We start from the raw sequence: 9,166 nt of genomic DNA, 5'->3' as shown, positions 1-9,166 counted from the left end.
GTTGCCTTAAATGACTATTATATCCTTCCCTTAGATTACCTGCCCTCTTTATGATAGGGACAGTCTTGTGGCGAACGATAACTTTGATGACCCTTCAACATCCAATAAAAGGACTTCCTACCCTCCTATGGTATGGATAGCCCTGGAAAGCTAAAAGAACGAACTTTAAAACTTAGGGTAATTGCTTTTTAATTGCTTGCTCTTTTTCAACTTCAAATTCAAATCAAAATCTTTTCCCATTTATTTTCAAAGAATCTTTTCAAAAAGACTACGCTTATTTACAAGCTAAAGTCCTTATTCAAATCCTTTTTCACTTCAAACATTTTCTAACAAACAAAGTGAGCTAAGCAATTAAGAGCCCATGGATAACCATGGATACAAAGGGTGCCTTAAACCTTCCCTTTGTATAACTTACCCCCTTAACTCAAAGTCTTATAAAAAGGTTTTTTTTCTGTTCTTTTAGCCTTTCTACAAATTGGATAAAATAAAGTCGGTGACGACTCTTGCTCACCGTAACATTGTTTGCTTAAATACAAAAAGTCAGTTCACCGTATTACACTGTTACAGATTGCCAAATAGATGAGAAATTTATTCATGCTAGAGTGAAGTATGGGTCTGAGAAGGAATAGAGATTCACAGCTGTGTATGTGAATCCTCGTGAGAGTAAGAAACATATTTTATGGGAGAAGTTAAGTAACATTGCTCGCAATATGAAGGAACTGTGGATTCTGGCATTGCCCATACTAATGAGAAAAGAGGTGGTGTTCTAACATCACTTTCTAAATGTAAAAACATGCGCAATAGAATGAACATATGTAATGTTAGTGACGTGGAAGCTCGGGGACTGATATTTACGTGGAGGGTACCAATTTTTCATGGCGGACAATGCATTTATGAAAAATTACACAGGGAAATGTGCAATGATTATTGGAGGTTATTGTATCCGGAAGCTTTTATGAAGGTACTCATGAGAGTAGAATTTTCTGATCACCATCCTATTCTTATAAATTTAAAGGAGGAAATTTCTAAGTATCAGAAGAGATCCTTCGGATTTGAGAATTCGTGGCTTACTAATGAGTAATGCCATAAAATGTTACATGAGGCTTGGAAGAAAGACCAAAATATTGCTATGAATCTGAATAATATTGAGAAAGTTATAGAGAAGTGGAAGTTTGATACTATTGACAAGATCAAGAGAAGGAAGAAAGAAATTATGAAGAGATTAGAAGGTATTCAAAGGCATGATAACTATGGAGGCATGAGAAAGTTAGAAGTTAATCTCCAGGGGGAGTTGAGTAGTATCGTGAATCATGAAGAGCTGATGTGATTTCAGCGTTCTAGAACAATGTGGCCAGCAGATGGAGATCAGAATACAAAATATTATCACATGGAGACCATTGATAGGAGGAAAAGAAATAAGATAAATATGCTAAAGAATGAAGATGAGGAGTAGATTAGTGATCATGACACCTTGAATAAGCATGTAACAAGTTTCTACAAAGTACTTTTTGCTTATCCTAATTCATGGTGCAAGTGGGAACAAACTCCCGTTAGCTTTCCAGAGTTAGATAATCAAAGTATGGATGATATGACACAAGATATCAATGCTAAAGAAGTGAGGGAAGCAGTATTCTGAATGCAACCTTGGAAAGAACCAGGCCCAAATGGATTCCCTGCTGGTTTTTATCAAAAGGACTGGGAAGTTGTTGGCCCAATTTTGAGTAATTTTGTTCTCAGGTGTGGACCAATCCGAGTCGTGTGGCTGATATCAATAAAACGAATATTTGTATTATTCCTAAAGTGGAGCAACATCAAATGGTGACTCAATTTTACCCGGTATCCTTATGTAATACGAATTATAAAGTGATTAGCAAGGTGATAGTTGGAAGGTTGAAGTTAGTTTTATCGAAACTTGTATCTTCGTACCAGACAGGATTTGTCCCAGGAAGATCCATTCATGAAAATATCATTATTGCTAATGAAGCTATTCACAACATGAGCAAGATGAAAGGTAGAAAAAGGGCGTTTTCTGTGAAAATTGATTTAACCAAGGCATATGATAAATTAAATTAGGAGTTTATATGGAAAATTTTAGTGGAAATTGGCTTACCGGAAAAGATGACCAACTTTAATATGCATGGCATTTCATGTGTGGAAACTAATCTGAATTGGAATGGTAGTAGAAATGAGTTTTTCCATCCTCATCGGGTTATCCGTCAAAGGGATCCCATGTCACCTTATAATTTTGTGTTGTACATGGAGAAGTTGTCTCATATGATTGATCATGTAGTTAATACAAAAGAATGGAAAGATTTTCAGATTGAAAGAAATGGGATGCATTTATCTCATCTAATGTTTGCGAATGACTTACTAATTTTTGGGGAAGCCACGGAGAAGCAGATTTTATGTATCAAGCAGGCTCTTGATTACTTTTGCAAAATTTCTAGTCAATATATTAGCAAGGAAAAATCTAGTATCATTTTTTCTAGTAATGTGTCTAAGAGCATGAGAGCTAAAATGATGCGGCTATCTGGTTTCAAGGAGACTAAAAGCTTTGGTAAATACTTGGGAGTTCCTCTAAAAAGGGAAGCTCTTAGAAGAAATGATTTCAACTATGTGATTGACCGGATTTCAAAGAAGTTATCCAATTGGCAAGGGAGGCAGCTTTCGCTTGCAAGAAAAGTAACCCTTACTAAAAGTGTTATGGAAGTTGTTCCGATATACCCGATGATGAAAAACATGCTTCCTAAGGCTTATATAAAAGAGATTCACAAAATGCATCATCATTTTATTTAGGGTGATACTGAGGATAAGAGGAAGCATCATGCGGTCAACTGGGAGAAAGTTACGATGACTAAGAATAATAGAGGCCTTTGGCTATGAGATCTTAGCATTATGAACCAGGTGTGTATCATGAAGCTTGAAAGTAAGGTTATACATGGAGATGAGGATTTGTGGTGTAAAATTTTGAGTGGAAAGTACAAGGTAGGGACAATGAGGGGGATTTTTCCGGCTAAAAGTATTGATTCCTACTCGTGGAAGGTGATTGTGAAGACTCAACCAGATTTGCTAGAAATTTGGGTTTGGAATATTGGTGATGGGAGGAGTATTCAAGCTTCGAATGAAAATTGGGTGGCTAGAGGCAAGAGTATCAGTGACTGTAACGTCTTTCTTGACAGAGGCGAAGGTGAGTGATTTGGTTGGAGAGAATGGGGAGTGTAATTAGGAAGTGTTGAATTGGATTCCTACCAGTAGAAAACTGGAAATTGCAGCAATTCTGCCTTCTGTTGACAATAATGTGGCTGATATCTTTACGATGGCAACTGAAGAAGACGGATCGTTTGCCATCAGGAGTATGTACAATCACATAATGAGTGAGGAGGTGACATGATGAAGATTTGGAGTAGAATTTGGTCTTTACATGTTCCAGAACGAGTGCGGTGTTTTATGTTTTTGGTTAATCATGATCGTATCCTAACTAGTTAGTGTTTGAATGTTTTTGGTTTTGGCAACGCGAGCTGCAAGTTGTGTGGTAGTGCTAGAGAGACGATGTTGCATGCTCTTCGGGACTACAAAACTATGAAAAGTGTTTGTGCACTTATTGGGCAACCTGCATGAGTGGATTAGTCTCAACCTGAATGCAGGAGGGCAAGTTGGTAAGGATTGGTGCACTTATTGGGCTATAGGTTGTCATATGGTGTGGACTTGGAGAAACAAAACTGTGCATGACAAGAACTTTTCTCGGCCTTTTAATTTGAAGGAGTGCATTGAGGAAAGAGAAAAAGATTATCATGTTGCGCAAACTCTTAGTGGTAGGATCATGAGTAGAGGTAGAGTTGACAAATTGGTTAAATGGCATTTCCCTAGTCATGACTTTGTTAAGTTGAATGTGGATGATGCACATGATTGGGATGGTTTGTCCAGATGTGGAGGAGTCCTTAGAAATGCAGCAGGTAATTGGTGCGGGGGTTTCTCCATGCTTGTTGGGCATTGTAGTGTTTTGATGGGAGAATTGTGGGGGATTTTTGAAGGGTTGAAGCTGGTGGTGGAGAGAGGTTACAAGATGTTCGTTGTGGAAATGGATTCTCAAACGACGATCGATATTATCAACCATGATATGGATAATAGTTGGCAGAAGTGCAATCTAATGCGAAATATCCATGGTTGGATGTCGAAGCTGGAGAGTGTTGAGATTTGTCATATTTATCGAGAGGCCAATGAATTTGTCAACTTACTTGCGAGGCATGGCAAGAAGCTAAAAATAGGGAGTAGAATATTCCATGAAGCTCCTGACTGGCTTGAGAGTACTCTTGCCAAGGATAAGAGTGATATTTGTGTTTCAAGATTAGTTTTCTTGTAGTTGTTGTTCTTGGGCCTTTGGCCCTCCATTTACTAAAAAAAAAGTTATGATAAACACATAGAAATGTTAGAACAAAAAATTAAATTTAGACTAATAACTTACATCCATTTAGATTAACTAGGATATCATAAAATATAATAAAGTAAGATGAGTTGTTTGTCAAGTTTGCTAAGGGTCAAATTTTTAGACACCGTGCTATTTTTATGTTTGCTATTAGTAGAAAGTTTCTATAATTAATTATAATTATTTTTTTAATCTTTAATTAATTATTTCATTAAATTCTAATTACTCATAATCATAAAATATTCCATCTAGAACAAATCAATAGTCACATTGAGAGATGTGAGATGTAAAGTTATTGGTGTCAATTGAGAATCCAAAAAGAGTTCTTTGGAAGAAGCGTAAAACAATTAAAAATTCATCTTGATCCTTATCCCATCTTTAAAATTTTTCTCTCCAAATCACTCTTCAAACACACTATATAGCAACCTTCATTTCCTCTTCATTGCACACAAAAATCAAAAATACCTAAACCTCTGCCACACCTTCACACTTCAGCCCTCAAAGCTTCTGTGCATGAACTCTCATAGCAACACACTCGATCAATACAAAATAACAACAACAACATTCACTCATCTCAGATCGCTGCAAAATAGAAGAAGAAATAAAAGTTTAGATCCGCAGCCAAAGTCACACGAAAAAGATTCGAAGAAGTAAACAGAGCACACATACCTTTTACTTTTGTCTGTAATATTTTTTGTTTAAGCATTTGGATTTCTGAATTTCTGCAGAATCTTGCATTTGTAACCTTAAACATTGAGATATGAATTGGGGCTCAAGGGATTGATTAGGGTTTTGGGTAATTTTTTGTGTTTGGTGTTTGAACCTATGAGTGAGATCAAGAGAGATTGAGAGAACTTTTATATTTATGTTATTTTAATTTTTTCTAGAGAAAAGATAATGAATTATGGAGAAATATGGTAGAATAGAGTGAGAGAGAAAGAGTTTTGATTTAATCTCCCTTTTTTATTTATTTAAGTTTTAATTGAGAATATAAGTAATTAATTAAAGGACAAATGACAATTCAATTATTTTATATATAATAAAGTTTTTCTTTATAATATAGATTATATTAATTATTGTTATTAAATATTTAAATTATTTATATGTACTATTAACAATTTATTCATTTATTTTTATATTGTTATTGCTATAATTATTAACCGTAAATAATTATATATATATATATATATATATATATATATATATATATATATATATATATATATATATATATATATATATATATATATATAATTTTAAAAAATAAGAATAAATTAAAGATTTTACATAAATCTTTTAAAATTTTAATTTTAATTTTATAATTTTAATTTAGAATTTATACAAATCTTTTAAAAGTTTGTATAACTAATGTCATAAAATTTGAAATTTTTTTATTTGTTTGGTGTCACAAATATTACAAAACTCACTTAAGTAATATAATTTGTTAAGATTTTATGTTTTTAATGTTTTTTTTAGCAATTAAAGCTTTTAATAACGTGATTAAAGTTTACACCATTTTTATTTACTTCATAATAATAATAATAATAATAATAATAATAATAATAATAATAATAATAATAATAATAATAATAAGTAATATAACTTTGAAATACTTTTTTATATATTTTTCTAATTTTATGTAATAACAGATTTTACAAAGAATATAAAAACTTTCTCTCTCATCTATATTTCAAGTTCAAAATATTTAAATTTAATTTAGAATTTATAAAATCTTTTAAAATTTTGTATAATTAATCTCAAATTTATTTATTATATTTTATTTATTTGGTTTCACAAACATTACACAAATCACTTAAATAATAGAATTTCTTAAGATTTTATGCTTTTAATAGCTTTTATAACGTGATTAAAACTAGCAACATTTTTACAAACTTTCTTATTTATTTCATAATGATAAGAATGTAACTTCTAAATACTTTTTCTTATAATTAGATGTCTTATTATTTTAAAGTTAGATGTCTAATTATTTTAAATTGCTAGTAGTAGGAATATTACTATAATTATTTAACTAATTATTTTGTGTTTTTCTAACCACTACTTTTTATTGTTTAATATTTATTATTTATTATTCAGTAATAATAATTAATTAACTTAGTCTATGCAAATAAACAAAACCTAATCGATTCACATATAATTTGGTTTCCTAATACATAGGCGAATATTTTGATTCTAGAAAACAAACAAGTCTTTTTTTTTTTAGTTTTGTTATAGGGTGATAATGTAGTGATGTTTATGTAAAGTTGAGATAAATATTTATGTTTACTAACGGGTAACCTATCGGGCTCTTAGAGACTTGTTTGAGCTTGCTAATAAAGTGTGTATGTATAGCTACTAATGTTACAATAAATATTATAGAAAAAAGGAGTAAGTTTTTCTTATAGTCTTCGTTAAATTAGTTGTGCAACCAACCTTCTTTCTATCTATTTGAGTTTAATTTGCAAATTATTTTTTAGTGAAATATTTTGAAATATGAAAAATAATTTTAAGAAATGAATTATAAAATATTATCCCGTGCCACGCACGGGTAAACATATTAATTTTAATAAAATTAAAATTAAATATAGTAGTGAAATTTAAGGGTCTTGCTAATCGGTGCCTTCAGGGCACTCTTTAAGCATACTAAATAAAGTAAAAATATTTTTTATAAAAATTAATATTTCAATTTTTAATACATTTTTAATGTATTGAATACACATATTTTAAAAAAATTTACCACTTTAATCACTTAAAGAGTGCCGTGAGGGCATTTGTTAGAATTTTCCTTTAAATTTTTAGACTTCTATAATTCTAGATTGAAGAAGAGGGCAGAGGAAGGTGCGTTCTCAATATATTAATAGCTCAACTAAACTCAATAATTCTTTTTTCCAAAACTTAGTAAGTATATTAATTTACTCATATAAATCACAACAAGATACACATTCACTCCGATTAATCGTATTTGTGAAAAATAAATGACCATACAATATCTTCATGTTGTGCGTAATATATTTACATTCCATTAGTAAATTATCCTATCATATAAAAAACAATTAAAAGTTGGTTAAAATTTATTAACTCTTATGATTAGACAATATTTATCCGTCCTCTTTGCTAAGTGTGATTAAGGAACAATGCAACACGTTAATTTATTTAAGAGACATTAAAATATTAAATATTAGTAATTCTTAATTTCAGAAGAATTTTGTACAATTTCTCAAATGTGATTTTTTAAATGTTTTTTTATCAGCAGGGCATGAACTTTATACAGTATAAAGTCATCAAATTTTTTGTAACTTTTAATAACATAAAAATAAGGAAAAATATGACTACAATTCCAACGTTTATTTACGCAGTGATGTTTCTATTTCTTTTCATATCTTTCATTGGAAAGAACATTGATGGTAAACACTTTTTTCTCTTTAAATTTTAATTTTAATTTATTTGTTTGTACATAATCTTTTACATCCTAAGCAAAACTAATTTATTTATGTTTTTTTTCTTACAGCATTTGAGGGATGTCTTAGTGACGACGATTGTCGAGAACTTATTTGTTGTCCGGAATGTGGTATGAGGTGCACTAATTTTAAGTGTGTATGTCCTTTTGAGGTGGTTCCCAGATAAATCCATAAGTTATCATTTATTTATTGCACTTGCATGAATTATATAGATTTATAGTGCGTGTTTGGATTATAAATTTTGGAATGACCAAAAGCAATTCTAGAGGTGTAGAATTGATTTTGGGTGATTTTGATATGTTTGGTTAGACAAAAGTAGAATTGATTCTGCCTCTAGAATTGATTCTACTTGAAGCTACAATTTGTAGCTTCTACCTCTAGAATTGATTCTGGGTGATTTTTACACTAAAATTTATTGCTCAACTCACTTTTACATAAATGTATCCAAACATAAATCAATTCTGCTAGAATCAATTCTGATAGAATCAATTCTACCAAACTCAATTCTGCTAGAATCAATTCTCTCCATCGCCAATCCAACGGAAATAAATTGGAATAAGAGAGGAAAAATATTATTCATACTATCATCTTATTCTTTAATGTTAGAGGTATCGTTGTATATCCTCTGATTCAAGTATATGAAAATTTCTTTTCAACTCCATCATTCATTAGAATATTTTTAATTGTTAAGTTCAAGACAATTTTCATGTTACTTTGTAGTCTAAAATTTATTTTTATGCCATAGCATTAGCATTGATATACTTATGATTTATCTAATTTTTTAGTTTATATTTTCCCTGCCTTTTAATTTTTCAAACAGCCTAGATATTTTGTTCTTTAAAAAGATATGTAAAAAATATAAGATTTTTACAAAGTTATAATTAAGTCTTTTATTTTGTTAGTTACCTATAATTTTTCGGTCGTCCGCAATTTTGTTTATCGGTGTATGACTTTTTAGACTAATTAAAATTAGTTTTTCTATTTTTCTTAACTAAAAAAAACATTAAAAATTAAGAAAATAAAAATAGTTCTAGTGACTATGCCAAAACCTAAGACACCAGAGATATTTACCTTGGTTTAATATATTTTTACATTTTTAAATAATATAAATAAAGTAAATATGATCATGTATAGTAATTCATACATTATTTCAATATTTATCACTAGATTGACACTTGATATATACGAAATGAACAAATACTAGTATCATATCTGTGTTAGACAGCCATAAACATAGATAATAGATAATTAAATATTTATAAGCAGATGTTAACTTTCCTTACATGTT

This window comes from Vicia villosa, linkage group LG2, assembly GCF_029867415.1.
Source record: "Vicia villosa cultivar HV-30 ecotype Madison, WI linkage group LG2, Vvil1.0, whole genome shotgun sequence".
NCBI lineage: Eukaryota > Viridiplantae > Streptophyta > Magnoliopsida > Fabales > Fabaceae > Vicia > Vicia villosa.
This window is presented reverse-complemented; position numbering follows the sequence as displayed.